The sequence below is a fragment of the Hemiscyllium ocellatum genome, chromosome 24, assembly GCF_020745735.1.
Source record: "Hemiscyllium ocellatum isolate sHemOce1 chromosome 24, sHemOce1.pat.X.cur, whole genome shotgun sequence".
NCBI classification, from domain to species: domain Eukaryota; kingdom Metazoa; phylum Chordata; class Chondrichthyes; order Orectolobiformes; family Hemiscylliidae; genus Hemiscyllium; species Hemiscyllium ocellatum.
The window spans coordinates 44,392,263-44,407,415 of record NC_083424.1 but is presented as its reverse complement, the minus strand read 5'-3'; positions in this window follow the sequence as shown (position 1 = coordinate 44,407,415).

Sequence of the window (15,153 nt, the reverse complement as noted above, 5' to 3'; positions counted from 1 at the left end):
CCGACTCAGGCGACTGACTGTGTGGAGTTTGCACGTTCTCCCCGTGTCTGCGTGGGTTTCCTCCGGGTGCTCCGGTTTCCTCCCACAGTCCAAAGATGTGCGGGTCAGGTGAATTGGCCATGCTAAATTGCCCATAGTGTTAGGTAAGGGGTAAATGTAGGGGTATGGGTGGGTTGTGCTTCGGCGGGTCGGTGTGGACTTGTTGGGCCGAAGGGCCTGTTTCCACACTGTAAGTAATCTAATCTTGACATCTCTCATCAGCACACTTTTTCTGTTCCAACTTTTAATCTCTGTCTCTTTCCTCATTTTGGGAATTCTAGATACCGTTCTCCTCCTTGAGAATGTATCTTGACAACCATCTCTTCTTTAAAGGCAGCTCATTGTTCAGTTACCCCTTTGCAACTAACCTTTCATTCTGATTTCTATTTTATCTGGGTCAGCTCTGTGCTCACCCAACTGAAATTTTCTTTCTCCCAGTTAAGGGGTTCTGCCTCCCCTACCCCAGGGAAAAGCTGTTGGCTATCTACCTTATCTATGCCTCTGATGGTTTTATAGACCTCAAAAAGGTCACCCCTCAGTCTCCTACACTGCAGAGAAAAAGCCCCAGCCTATCCAATCTCTCATAACTCAAATCTTCCAGTCTGGGTAGCATCGTAGACAATCTTTTCTGCACTCTTTCTGAATTGCTTGCAGTACTCCAAGTGTGACATCACCTACGTCTTGTACAGCCTCAACAAGACATCCCAACTCTGATACTCAACGCTCTGACTGGTGAAAGCAAGCATGCTGAAAGCTTTCTTCCTGTCTGCCTATGGCTCCACTTTCACGGAGCTTTGTGGGACTGGAAGTGTTGAAACTCTCTTGAATATGCTTTAGCATCTCCTGCCCCTCCCCTCTCCGCTCATCAAATGAGTCTGCCTGGAGGCAGGCAAGTGGCTCGATTGTGACACCTTGTTAGATTGTAAAGCTGAAGCCATGACAGAAATCGCTGGAAAAACTCAGCATGTCTGGCAGCATCTGTGCAGAGAAATCGGAATTAAAGTTTTGGGTCCAGTGACTCTTCCCCAGAACTGATGGTAGCTAGGAAAGGCCTGGTGTTTGGAAATTGGGGTAAGGGCAATGTCATCTCATCTAAAGTGGGGAATCGAAGTACAAATTGTGTGTCTGCTTCAAGAGACTCCTACATTCTGTCCACAAAAAAACCATGTCTAACAAACTTGATTGAGTTTTTTGAAGAGATAACAAAGAGGATTGATGAGGTCAGAGCAGTAGATGTGATCTATATGGACTTCATCAAGGCATTCCACAAGGTTCCCCATGAGAGACTGATGAGCAAGGTTAGATTTTATGGAATACAGAGAGAACAGCCATTTGGATACAGAACTGGCTCAAAGGTAAAAGACAGAGGGTTGTGGTGGAGGGTTGTTTTTCAGACTGGAGGCCTGTGACCAGTGGAGTGCCACAAGGATCAGTGCTGGGTCCACTAATTTTCATCATTTATATAAATGATTTGGATGTGAGCATAAGGGGTATAGTTAGTAAGTTTGCTGATGACACCAAAATTGGAGGTGTATTGGACAGCAAAGAAGGTTACCTCCGATTACAACGGGATCTTGATCAGATGGGCCAGTGGGCTGAGGCGTGGCAGATGGAGTTTAATTTAGATAAATTCGAGGTGCTGCATTTTGGGAAAGCAAATCTTAGCAGGATTTATACACTTAATGGTAAGATCCAAGGGAGCGTTGCTGAACAAAGAGACCTTGAAGTGCAGATTCATAGCTCCTTGAAAGTGGAGTCACGGATAGATAGGATAGTGAAGAAGGTATTTGATATACGTTCTTTTATTAGTCAGAGTATTGAGTACAGGAGTTGGGAGGTCATATTGTGACTATACAGGACATTGGTTAGGCCACTGTTGGAATATTGAAGGATGTTGTGAAACTTGAAAGAGTTCAGAAAAGATTTACAAGGATGTTGCCAGGGTTGGAGGATTTGAGCTATAGGGAGAGTTTGAATAGGCTTGGACTGTTTTCACTGGAGCGTCAGAGGCTGAGGGGTGACCTTATAGAGGTTTATAAAACGTTGAGGGATAGGAAAAATAGACAAAATCTTTTCCCTGGGGTGGGGCAGTCCAGAACTAGAGGACATAGGTTTAGGGTGAGAGGGGAAAGATCTAAAAGAGACCTGAGGGACAACGTTTTCACTGAAAGGGTGGTACATGTATGGAATGAGCTGCAAGAGGTTCCAGCATGACACGTGGTTCCAGCACATTCAGTTCTGTCGCTGGTGAAGATTACCCCACGTGAAGACATTACTCACCTCCACAAATCCCTTCCCTGACAGCAGCAAACCTGAGATCTATCCTGCGGCGGTTTGCCTTTGAAAACCACCTTTAGTCTGTTTGTGAGGGGCAGCTGAAGGAATGAGAGGAAGAAAGGAAGATGATAATCAAATTGAAAGAAGGACTAAGAATTTAACCTGAATGGTAAAAGGGAATTGCTTATCAGAGCTCCCTCTTCAGGCTGCATTGAGGAATGACTTCCCAATGTCATTGCCCGGGTCTTTGGAATAACATTCCATTGATAATACCACTGGGCCATCACCTCCCCTTTAATTACAATTAGAAATAATGATTGCAGGAGAAAATCTTTGCCCAGAAAGACATGGAGTCATAGAGATGTACAGCATGGAAACAGACCCTTCAGTCCAACTTGTCCATGCTGACCAGATTTTTTTAATTTCAAAAATATACTTTATTCATAAAATTATTTGGATCTCTATACAATTGGTCGTGCCATTCTTGTGCACACATTACATTGCTTTACATACAGACGTCGAAATTTATTTTTCCTATATACACATCTGTACATTTACTATCCAGCTCTTCTGCTGAGGCGTCAGCAGAGCCCAAATGACTGCGTGGGCCCCCTGTTCTTCTTTAGGCAGGCAGATGTTACATGGTGTTCTTTCCCAACCGCGCCTTGGCAGCAGCTGCCCCAGACTTCAGCACGTCCCTCAACACGTAGTCCTGGACCTTGGAATGTGCCAGTCTGCAACACTCAGTCGGGGTCAGCTCCTTCAGCTGGAAGATCAACAGGTTTCGGACAGACCAAAGAGCATCTTTCACTGAGTTGATGATCCTCCAGGCACAGTTGATGTTCATCTCGGTGTGAGTCCCGGGGAACAGACCATTGAGCACAGAGTCCCGCGTCACGGATCTGCTCAGGATGTACCTCGACCAACACCACTGCATTCCTCTCCAGACCTTCTTTGCATAGACACATTCCAGAAGGAGGTGTGTGACAGTCTTGTTTCCCCCCACCGCAGCCGCTTCGAGGGCAGCGTGCGGTGCGGCTGAGAGTCAGCGCCTGCATAAAGGATCTCACAGGCAGACCCCTTCTCGTCACCAGCCAAGCCATGTCTTGGTGCTTGTTGGAAAGTTCTGGCAATGAGGCATTCTGCCAAATGGCTTTGACAGTCTGCTCAGGGAACTGCTCGATAGGATCCGCACTCTCCTTTTCCCGAAGGGTGTCAAGGACACTACGTGCTGACCACTTCCTGATGGACTTGTGGTCAAAGGTGTTTTTCTTCATAAATTTCTCCACGAAGGGTAGATGATACGGAACGGTCCAACTACTCGGAGCGTTCCAAGGCAGCGAGGCCAGGCCCATCCTTCGCAACACCGGGGACAGGTAGAACCTCAGTACGTAGTGACACTTGGTGTTTGCGTACCGGGGATCCACGCACAGCTTGATGCAGCCACACACAAAGGTGGCCATCAAGGTGAGGGTGGCATTGGGTGTGTTTTTTCCCCCGTTGCCCAGATCTTTATACATCGAGTCCCTTCGGACCGGGTCCATCTTTGATCTCCATATAAATTGGAAGATGGCCCGGGTGACTGCAGCGGCACAGGTTCTGGGAATAGGCCAGACCTGTGCCATGTATAACAGCAATGACAGTGCCTCACACCTGATGACCAGGATTTTTCCAACGATGGAGAATGACCATAGCTTCCATCTGCTCAATTTCTGCCTCACTTTGCTGATACGCTGCTCCCAAGACTTGGCACACACCCCAGCCCCCCCCCCCAACGGAACCAAATACCCAGCATCTTCAGGTGGTTGGTCCTGATGGTGAAGGGGATCGAGGATTGGTCGGCCCAGTTCCCGAAGAGCATGGCCTCGCTCTTGCCTCGGTTTACCTTGGCCCCCGAGGCCCGTTCGAACTGGTCACGTATGCACATGAGTCTGTGCACGGACAGCGGATCTGAGCAGAAGACAGTGACATCATCCATGTCCAGGGAGGCCTTAACCTGCAGGCCCCCGCTGCCAGGAATAGTCACCCCTCTCAGGCTCGCATCCTTCCTGATGGACTGGGCAAATGGCTGTATGCAGCGCACAAACAAGGCAGGAGAGAGAGGGCAGCCCTGCCTGACTCCAGATCTGACTGGGAAGCTATCTGATTCCCACCCATTGATTGAGACTGCACTGACATTGTTGGTGTAGAGCAGTCTGATCCAATTGCAGATTCCCTCCCCAAAGCCCATTTTGGAGAGAAGATCTCTCAGATATCTGTGTGATATCTTGTCAAAGGCTTTCTCCTGGTCCAGGCTGATCAGGCAGGTGTCCCCCCCCCCCGTCCTGCACGTAGGCGATTGTATCCCTGAGGAGTGCAAGACTCAGCGATCTTCCTGCCCGGTACAGCACAGGTTTGGTCAGGGTGGATCACCGACCCCAGAACAGACATGACCCAGTTGGCGATAACCTTTGATAGAATTTTGTAATCCGCATTCAATAGTGAGATTGATCCCCAATTTCTGATTTCCTCCCTCTCCCCCTTCTGCTTGTAGATGAGGGTGATGATGCCTTTCCTCATGGATTCACTCATGGTACCTGCCCAAAGCATACTGACATACAACTCCAGCAGATCCTGGCCAATCAAGTCCCACAGATCAGAATAGAGCTCAACCGGTAAGCCATCGCTTCCGGGAGTTTTATTCTTTTCAAAGGACTCGTGGGCCTTGGTCAGCTCGTCCAGAGATAGTAGCTAGTCCAGCCTCCATGCTGACCAGACATCCTAACCTAATCTAGCCCCATTTGCCAGCACGTGGCCCATATCCTTCTAAATCCTTCCTATTCGGATGCCTTTTAAATGTTGTAATTGTACTAGTCTCCACTACTTTCTTTGGCAGCACATTCCATACACACACCACCTTCAACATGAAAAAGTTGCCCATTAGGTCCCTTTTAAACCTTTCCCCTCTCACCCTAAACCTCTAGTTCTGGATTCCTCTAACCTGGGGAAAAGACCTTGTCTATTTACCCTATCCATGCCCCTTATGATATTATAAACCACTATAAGGTCAGCCTCCGACGCTCCAGGAAGGCAAAACATATAGGTCAATCTAAAAGGAAGCAAGCTGAATTCATGAGGGAGGAAGTTATAAATATGTAGAAAATAGGGTCATATTGAGCCCATTCCACTATTTTAAATAATCTGACAGAATCCCCACCTCAGTGCCATATTCACAACCTCATCCCATTCCCTTTGTTGTCTTTAGTATCTACAACTTTGCTATATACAGTACTTCTTAAATACTGCATACTGTATACACGAATAGTAGTCAAACCTTTTTTTACTACTTCTTAAGGTTAAATTTATGGGGTCGACTATTGTACGGATACTACTTTTGAGGGGCTGAAATTCATGCCCATCTAAATTCAAACTGTATCATTAGCAAAAGCCCAATTGATCTCCAAATGAAGAGAAAAAAAAGATGAATTATGGGGATTCTGAACACCTGGAGTGGAACACAACAGCCAGTGGACTGGAATGCTGGAATGGGATGTGACACTAACTCATAAATGTCAATCTGTATTCTGTGAAGAACTAGGGTTGACTTTTACGTGAGATATATGAAAAATTCCAGGTCATTTGGCCAAAAATAAGAGTCAATGTTTCCATGAAATCGACTATTACTCGACCATATACGGTATGTTCAGTGACTTGGCCTCGACATCATTCTGTGCTAAAGAATATCCACCAGTCTCTGAGTGAAGACATTTCTCCTCATGTCAGTCCAGACTGTGACCCTTTGTTCTAACAACACCATCCTGACACCTCACTACCTCTCAGGGTGAAATATTATTCCTGTTTAATATGAATTAGAACTAGAATTCCTATAGTGTGGCAACAGGCCATTCGCCCTAACAAGTCCACACTGACCCTCCGAAGAGTAACCCACCTAGGCCCATTCCCCTACCCTATATTTACCTCTGACTAAAGCACCTAACCTACACATACCTGAAAACCATTGGCAATTTAGCATGGCCAATTCACCTAACCTGCACATTGTTAGATTGTGGGAGGAAGCTAGAGCACCCAGAGGAAACCCACACAGACACTGGGAGAACATGCAAACTCCACACAGGCAGTCACCCAAGGTTGGAATCAAACCCAGGTCCCTGGTGCTGTGAGGCAGCAGTGCTAACCACACAGCCACCGTGCCAGCCCACGGTGAAGATACGGCAATCCGCTGAGATTAGGTAAGGGGTGTCTTGTTAGGAGCAGAAATGTTGGTGTAACTTCTGTGCTGTAAATTTATTTTAATGAATTTAAAATGAGCATTTTCCTCATGCTCATGGTGGCTTGGAACAAATTGTGAATCAAACAATTAATTTCTGAGGCAGATGGCGTTATTTATAGGCCAGTGGAGAATCACTGCAAAGCAACATAATTTCCAAAGGTTCACTGAACATCTGGAGGAGCTGAAGGCCAAGTGAAAGCAGAAATTACATTGGATTCATTGGCCAGTGGCAATACAGACGGAGGGTAAGGGCTTGAATTCTAAGAGATGTCAGGAAAATCATTTCAAATTCTATTGAATGGCACATTATTTCAACAGGAGGTGTCATGAATGTTGCAAAGTTGTGTCGCACAGGGATACCAGGCAGAGAGTTTGGGGAGGGGAGCGCGGAAGTGGTAAGGGTGCTGACAAGATGTAAATCTGCTCCATAATGCCATCACAAACTGGACCTTTAAGCCAAGGTGATCCAGTCTGCGAAACTCAGGGGCCTTGGAATGGCACGGGTGATCTAGGTTGTGAAATCTATCTGTAAAATGTATTTGTATTTTGTATTTGTTAGTTTACTCTTATTTTGCTGACCTCAATCTATAATTAGTTATATTTAATGGTATTGCCTCTTCAGTAGACAAATCATAAATTAGACCTTGTAAATATAGTGGGAGCACTTCCTTCAAATTAATAGGAAAATTCCAAAAGAAATGTGGACTAGCAGAAATACCTGTGAATTATGAGGGTACAGTAAAGCCAACCAATGTCATTCAAGTTCTGTTCCACCTACATTGACCCACACCATCCATCAAACATACTTTTGCATGGCAAATTATACATGGATCTGCCCCATGCTCACTGTCAACTTTCTAAATTTCTTTCTGTAGTCCTATGGCACCAACAACTTCTGCATAATTACAAGAGACTGCGCTGAAGGAGATGAGGATTTCTGTAAAACCTTTCCCAACAAAAGATTTATAGGGGCATATTCCACTGTTCTTTCAGCCAATTCAAGTCTATGCCAATTCTCTCAAAGGACTCAACATACATCACCACTCCCCCAAATCAAAACTGGGAGGAGTTCTATCTGAATCAGCCACTTCTGCTGAACAACTCAAGTTTGTATAATCTGATCTTATACTCCATTTTGAGCTGTGTCACCTCACTTCCCTCTGTCTATAGCTCATCCATCTTTTGCTAATTTCTCTATCGAAATAAATTATCATTAGTTCTATTTGTTTATCACTTAAGGCCATTGTGGTTTTGCCTCCAATAGGATATTTTACCTGCTGTGACATTTGATAGGTTATCCTCATAAAGTAAGAAACTGTAAATTAATATTGTGGTATTGAAGAATCCAACAAATGTTTAATGGTAGTTAACTGTTGTATGCAAATAATACATTCATGGGCACATAAGTGTCTGAGCTGATGTTGAGTACATAGGTTACAATGGAGCATCATGCTTTCAATAGCCTGGTGTGCTTCTGGTGATCAAAGTTATGTCATGTGATATTATCACACCCTGAGGTCATATGGTATGATGCAGTGATGATATCATGAGTATGCTTCTTCAAGGTACTGACATGCTGACTGTGAGACATAACCGCACTGACCAGTTGTACTCAATGACAAACTGAACTGGTCCTATCTTCCTAAAATCTCATATGCTGAGTTAATTCCTCAAAAACACAGGAGCCTGTCCCTCTTAGCTCCTGATCTTATCTTAAGTCCCACGTGCTCTGCTACAGCCTATAAATCACCTTTTGGCAACCGCTTCAAGTCTCTGAGAGTCATATTGTCTCTTTTGATAAAGGCTTCGGCCCCATATTAAAACAAATGTAAAGTCTGGTTTGTTTAAATGCTGTGAAGTTCCAGTGAACCCTTTTCAGTCTCTGGTTCAATCCTGAACTTGAGCTGCCAGTTTTATTACAATCCTCTGGTCAAAGGTCACATCACACTCTGTAATAAAGGTACACATAAAGCTTATGTAGAATAAAATCTACAGCCTCGTCCTTGCAAATGTATCATTGTTTCACAGAAAAGCTAATACAGCTTTGGCCTCTTTATGTGGGTTGTCACAGCCAAAGCAACCGTTTGGAATTGTTACAAACAAAAGCAGTGATGTAAAAAGAAAACTGGTAATAAGATAACAATTTTAGCTGCTGTGCTCCTGTCAACAGTTTTGAGCTCAACAAGTTTATAAAACTTGTAACAGTTGAGTTACTATCATTTTGTGCTGGTGTAAAACCAGCTTCACTCATTTAAAAATAAAATTTGTTCTCACAAGAACATGCTGTTACAGAAACAATGCTACTTGTTCATAGAAGAGGGATAGTAAATTATATGAAGCGTCAAGTGAGGTCACGTGGGTTGAGTTCTGAAACAAAATTGGACAGCACATAGCTAAGCATTTATTATAGATCCCCAAATAATGATGTGGAGGTGCCGGTGTTGGACTGGGGTGGACAATGTCAGCAGTCACATGACACCAAGTTATAGTCCAACAGGTTTATTTGAAATCACAAGCTTTTGGAGCGTTGCTGTTTCACCTGACAAAGGGACAGCATTCTGAAAACTTCTGGTTTCAAATAAATCTGTTGGATTATAAACCTGGCTTTGCCCAAATAATGGGAGAGGGTTAGAGTGAAAAATAGGGCAATGTTATCTGGGAACTTCAGCCATCCAGGTACCAGCTGGGAAACAAACAGTGTGCTCGGTACACAAGGCAGGAAATTCTTGAGCCACATTCAAGATAACCTGTTTTTCCAGCTCATAACAAGTCCAATGAGAGTCCAATTCCTTATTCAGTCTTAGGAAATGAACTGGAGAGGCTGATTACATAGCAGTGGGTGATTGTTTTGGAGATAGCGATCATAATAGATGTAGGTTTAGCATCAGTTTGGAAAGGGATGAACATTGAACAGTAGTAAAAATTCTAAGTTATGAGAAAGCAACTTATAAAATGGAGAGAGAGTCTGGCAAAGCGGACTGGATATAGCTGCATGAATAAGAGTTAGGAGGTTGTGTTACAACTGTGCAGGAAGTTGGTGAAATATTATGTGCAATTCTGGTCTCCTTCCTATCGAAGGATGTTGTAAACCTTGAAAGGGTTCAGAAAAGATTTACAAGAATGTTGCCAGAGTTGGAGGATTTGAGCTGTAGGGAGATGCTGAATAGGCTGGAGCTGTTTTCCCTGGAGCATTGGAGGAGTGACCTTATAGAGATTTATAAAATCATGAAGGGCATGGATATAAGAAATCGACAAGGTCTTTTCCTCAGGGTGGGGAAGTCCAGAACTAGAGGGCATAGGTTTAGAGTGAGAGGGGAAAGATATAAAAGAGACCTAAGGGGCAATGTTTTCACACAGAGGGTGGTATGTGTGTGGAATGAGCTGTCAGAGGAAGTGGTGGAGGCTGGTACAATTACAACATTTAAAAGGCATCTGGAGGGGTAAATGAATAGCAAGGGTTTCGAGGGATATGGACCAAGGGCTGGCAAATGGGATTAGATTAGGTTAGGGTATCTGGTCAACATGGACTAGTTGAACCAAAGGGCCTGTTTCCATACTGTATATTTCTATGACTAAGTAGAGTCAGTGGCACCTCAGCCGTCCAGCCAACTAAGCTCACCAACCTCCAATACTGCCTGGAATAAATCAAGGATCACAGCTTATTGACTTGATTGAATTTTTGAGGAAATAACAGAAGAATTGATAAGGTAGCACAGTGGATGGTGTATACATGGATGTGGTAAGGCATTTGATGAGGTTGCACAAGGAAGACTGGTCAGAAAAATTAAAGTTCTAGTAGTACAGGGGAATGTGGTGAGTTGGATCCAATACTGGCTCAGTGACAGGGAACAAAGAATAATGGTCAAAAGGTGTTTTTGCAACTGGAAAGCGGATTCCACAGAGTTCAGTATCTGGTCCCTTGCTGTTTTTGGTGTGGATTAACAATTTGGACTTAAATGTGGGAGATATAATCAGAAAATTGGCAGACATCAAAAAGATTGGGCAGGTAGTTGACAGTGAAGATGGTGGCTGTTGATTGCAGGATTTGGTTATTTTGGCAGAAGGGGGCTAATGGAATTCAGCTCAAAGACATGTGGTTATGTATGGGGAGAGCAAACAGAGTTAGGGAATCCACAACATTGAGAGGGATAGAAGAAGTATAAAGCCATGGGGTGCATGACAAGAGGACCATGGAAGTGGCAGGGCAGGTAGAGAAGGTGGTAAAGAAGACAAGCGTGGGTGCTTTCCATCATTGGGTGTGATATTGATTGCAGAACTCCGAACACAATGCTGGAACTCTAAGTCACTGGTTACTATAACTGAAGTTTTGTGTACAGTTCTGGTCACTTATTTTATTCAGTCATGGGATGTAGGAATCACTGTCTGGACCAATATCTATTGCCCGTCCCTAGTTGCCCTTGAGAAAGTAGTGATGAGCTGCCATCTTGAATTGCTGTCGTCTATTTGGTGTAGGCACAGCAACAATGCTGTTAGCAAGAGAGTTTGAGGATCTTGACCCAGTGGCAGTGGAGGTATGTGATAAATTTCCAAGTCAGGATGGTGAGTCGCTTAGAGGGGAACTTACAAGTGTTGGTGTTCCCATTTACCTGTTGCTCCTGTTCTTCAAGGTGGTAGGTCATGGGTTTGGAAGGTATTGTCTAAGGAACCTTGCTGAATTTCTGCAGTGCATCTTATAGATAGCACCTGGGCTGCCACTGACTGTTGGTGGTGGATGTTTATGTTTGTGGAATCTCTCAAGCGCACTGCTTTGTCTTGAATTATGTCAAGCTTCTTGAGTGTTGTTGGAGCTGCACCCATCCAGGCAAGTCGGGAGTACTCCATCACACTCCCAACTTGTGCCTTGAAGAGTCAGGAGGTGAATGTCTTACTGCAGAATTCCTAGCCTCTTGACGTGTTCTTTTAGCTATTGCATTTGTATGGCAAATACAGTTCAGTTTCTAATCAATGCTAAGCTTCAGGGTGATAATAGGGGATTCAGTGATGCTAATGCCATTGAATGTCAAAGTGTGATGGTTCGATTCTCTCTTGTTGGAGATGGTCATTGCTTGGCATTTGTGGGGTGCAATTGTTACTTGCTCCTTGTCAGTCCAGACTGTGCTGCATTTATAAATGGACCGCTTCAGTAAATAAAGGTTTGCAAATGGTTATGAATATTGTACCTTGTGTTGTTATCACTGAACTCTGCACAGAACATGATTAGAGGGTATCCTCACCGTGAAGGTGGGACTTATTCTCTGTAACAAGTCACTCCTACTGACACTGTGTCATGGACAGCTGCATGTATGTTCATCCAGAGGAATGACATAATTTCTCTAGAGAGAACACAGAGGAGATCTACAAGGATGTTGCTAGGGCTTGTGAGGAATGATAACATAGACTGGGGTTACTTACCTTTGAACAGAGGAGGCTGAGGGATGGTTTAATTGGAGTGTACACAATGATGAAGAGTTTGGATAAAATGGACAGGGAAGCCTTGTTTCCCTTAGTGGCTCAGTGGTTAGCACTGCTGCCTAACTGCACCAGAGACCCAGGTTCGATTCCAGCCTCAGGCGACTGTCTGTGTGGAGTTTGCACATTCTCCCCGTGTCTGCATGGGTTTCCTTCAGATGTTCATGTTTTCTCACACAGTCCAAAGTTGTGCAGGTTAAGAGGATTGGCCATACTAAATTGCCCATAGTGTCCAGGGTATGTGGGTTAGCTGTGGGAAATGTAGGGTTACAGGGATAGGATAGGGTAAGGGGTGGGGTTTTTTGATCTGGTGGGATGCTCTTCAGTGGTTGGTGTGGACTCAATGGGCTGAATGGCCAGCTTCCACAGTATGGGGATTTTATGATTCTATGAAATGGGCAGGATTTAGAGTTGAGGAATAAAACACCAGTTATTGAATGGCTGAGCAAGCCCGTGGGGTTGGATGACCCTCTCTGGGTCCAATGTTCCTAAGGAAATGTGCAAAGAAAATCACTTACAGCCCAAACTGAATAACTTGAAAGGAAATGACCGAGCTGGAATAAGAGGCTGTGTGATGGTAATTTGTTCGGAAGTGAACAGCACTTTCTCAGGTCAAAAACTGAAGATGTCCGAGGCAATTATAGATGATTTGCCAAAGTGTGCAAGAGAGGGCTAAGCAATGCTGAAGACAAGATCATCAGTGAATCAGTCATGACTGGAATCATGTGACTTTCATGAATTAGTTGATGGATCATTTGCAGGTTAATATTTTTCATGTACCATCTTCTATTGGAATTAATCCGGCTCAGGGATTAACATTAAATTAACTGGGAGGATTATCTATGCAGAAAGAGCAAAACCAAACTGCAACAGAGGGAAGAGGGTGTCTGTGGTGAGGGAACAGAGCCTGAGGAGTTTGCTTGCTATTTATAAATAACATTGGATAGAGGAGACACTATGTTAAAAAATTCATTGATGCAAGATTTGAATACAATACATCAAAGTTTTGGGGACAATAGTGATAAGTACGTTAACACATTTGTATCTGTGACTTTAACAATTATGGTAGAATAGCAGGGAAGAACTGCCCTCAATATTACAAGCAATGGCTCATGAATTTTAATTTATGGAAGTCTGGATGCAGCAAGTCAACCACAAAATCCTCAGAAGAGGAAATGATTTGCAGGAAAAGGCTATTATATTTTTCCAACCTTCACTAGTAAAAGGATACATATTTACAATAAAATCAAAAATTGAAGATTTTACAGGAGAAACGAGGCGAGCTTCACACGATAATTGGCTTTATAATGTTCACTGAAAATACACATCAGTAGGAATCTATTATAAATAAGGGGACCATGTACTGGAGTGCACCTCCAGGCTACTTGGCTGTATGACTGAACAAATTATTGTAAAACCAGAAATTCTGAGATAGTGTAAATTTCATGAGATTGAGACACAAAATATATTAACATTCTGAAAGTTTAATGCCTGGATCTCTGGTACCTTCTCTCAGTCTGTGGCTTTTTCACATGGCTTTTGACGCAGTGACAATACCATTATCCTCCATCACTGTCGTCCAGCTGGTGGAACTGCTCTCCTCTGAATCCTTCCCTATTTTCTCATTGTAACCAGGGAATCACTTACAATGGCTTCCCTTCTTGCTTCCCCACTTTTAACATTGATGTCACCCCCCACCCCCACCCCACTTCCCCACACAGATCAATCCTTGCCTCCCTTCCCCCTCTTGTTTCACATCTCCAGGCTGTCCCTTGCCGTCCATAGGACACAGCATTAGATTCCATGGCTACGTGAATAAAACCAGGCTTTGCCTCACCAACACCTCTCTCGATCCCTCCACTGTTGCTAAATTATCAAACTGTGACTCTGATATCCAGTACTGGATGAGCAAGAGTTCCCTTCAACTAACTATGGGAAAGACTGAAACCATCGTTTTCAGTCCCTGCTCCAAACTCCATTCCCTAGTTTTCAGTTCTATCATCTTCAGATTAGGTCAGTCTGCTCACGGTGTCACATTTGATCCCGAGAGGGGTTTCTGACCTGACAAAAATCAACTATTTTCGCCTCCAAATCCTCACCCAATGCTTTCCCTGTTCATCTATCGCAGAAACCCTCATTCATGCTTTTGCTCCCTTCCGTATTGACCACTCTAGTGCAGTTCTGGCTAGCCTGTCTCACATTCTACAGTATGTAAACATTAGACCATCTGATATTCTCCTTTGTGGGGATTAATGTGCAGTTGGTCTCATTCCTCGATCAGCCCTGTACCCACTCATCCAGTTTCCTGCCTGGTGAAGCAGCACGATTTTGAAAATCTCTTATTTTCAAATCCTTTTGTATCTTTGTAATCCCCTTGCAATTTCACAAACTGTAGCCCATTAAACATCTTCAATTTTAATTGCTCCACCAATGGTGACCAGGTATTCAGTTGCCAATAGCTAAAATTCCGGGCTATGCTCCCTACACCCCTCCCCTCACTTTCCTCCTTAAGATATGCCCCTGGCCATACTTTTGGTCATCTGTTCTAATATTTCTCTTTATCTGGTTATGTGCCACACTTTATTTCATAATGCTCCTGCGAAGCATTTTGGGATTGTTCATTGCTTTGAAGGTGCAATTTCAATGAAGCTATTGTTAAAATGTTTTGATTTTAGTCAGTTAAGTGTGCGTAAAAGAATAGAGACCGAGCATTTATAAAGCACTTTTTATGTCAGGACGTTTCAAACCCAATGAAGTACATTGCAAGGAGAGTCAATGTTGTGACTCATTTGTGCACAGCAAGGACTCATAAAGAGCAGTGCGATAAATCATCAGGGGAAGTGTTACTGGACCCGAAACATTAACTCTGCTTTCTCTCCTCAGATGCTGCCAGACCTGCTGAGTTTCTCCAGCAGTTTCTGTTTATGTAAATAATCAGGGGGAGAAATATTCACCACATTAGTTGACTGTTTTTCTTCAAACAGGGCTAAGAATCTTTTATATTGGAGCTGAGGTGCTATAATATCACTGGGCCAGTAAACTACAGAATAATTTTAGGGTTAGCAGGATCAAAGGGTACAGAGAGGAAATTAGAACAG